This window comes from Nannospalax galili, unplaced genomic scaffold, assembly GCF_000622305.1.
Source record: "Nannospalax galili isolate Female #2095 unplaced genomic scaffold, S.galili_v1.0 scaffold136, whole genome shotgun sequence".
In the NCBI taxonomy this organism is placed as follows: Eukaryota; Metazoa; Chordata; class Mammalia; order Rodentia; family Spalacidae; genus Nannospalax; species Nannospalax galili.
Window position 1 is genome coordinate 6,010,170 of NW_008340872.1, and position 1,239 is coordinate 6,011,408.

The following is a 1,239-nucleotide window of genomic DNA, read 5'->3' on the forward strand; positions in this document are numbered from 1 at the left end:
CAGTAACAATCATGTATGTACAGGTATCTCTACGATAGGATGACCGTTCTTTGGGTGTAAGTCAAGAAGTGGTATAAATGGGTCAAATGGTAGGTTCATTTGTAGTTTTTTCAGAGTTCTCCACACTGCTTTCCATAGGGGTTGAACAAGTTTGCAGCCCCACCAGCAGTGGATGAGTGTTCCCCTTTCCCCACATCCTCTCCAACATTTGGTATCATTTGTTCTCTTGATCTTAGCCAGTCTGACTGGGGTAAGATGAAATCTTAAAGTGGTTTTAATTTGCATTTCCCTAATTATTAGTGATGCTGAACATCTTTTAATATGCTTCACAGCCATCTTTACTTCTTCTTTTGAGAACTTTCAGTTCAGCTCCTTAGCCCATCTTTTAATAAGGCTACTTTTTGTCTTGGTTCTCTGTTTTTTGAGTTTGTTATATATTCTGGATATTAAACCTCTGTCAGATGTGTTGCTGGTGAAGATTTTCTCCCATTCTGTGGGTGTTCACTTCCTTGGTTGCCTCCTTTGATATACAGAAACTTTTTAGTTTAATGAGGTCCCATTTGTTAATTCTTACCCTTGTTTCCTGAGCAATTGATGTCTGATTTAGAAAATCCATTCCTATGCTTATATCTTGTTGGTTTTCCCCAATGTTTTCTTCTAATAGTTTTAGAGTTTCAGGCTTTACATTGAGGTCTTTGAGCCATTTAGAATTGACTCTTGTGCAGGGTGAAAGATAGGGGTTTAGTTTCATTCTTCTACAAGTGGAGATCCAGTTTTGCCAGCACCATTTGCTGAACATGATGCCTTTCCTCCAGTGAATGTTCTTGGCCCCTTCGTCAAATATCAGGTGGCTGGCCCCTTTGTCAAATATCAGGTGGCTGAAATCGCCTATACTCATATTTGGGTCTTTAATTTTGTTCCATTAATCTATGGGTCTATTTTTGTGCCAGTACCATGTAGGTTTTATTACTATAGCTCTGTAATACATCTTAAAATCTGGTATGGTAATCCCCCTGACATTTTTCTTAGTGCTCAGGGTTGCTTTGGCTATCTGAGGTCTTTTTGCTTCTATATGAATCTTAGAATGTTTTTTTTTAGTTCTGTGAAAAATGTCATGGGGGTTTTGATTGACATTGCTTTGAATCTATAAATGGCTTTTGGTAGGATGGTCATTTTCATAATATTAGTTCTTCTTATCCATGAGCATAGTTATTCCTTCCATCTTCTGATCCCTTCTTC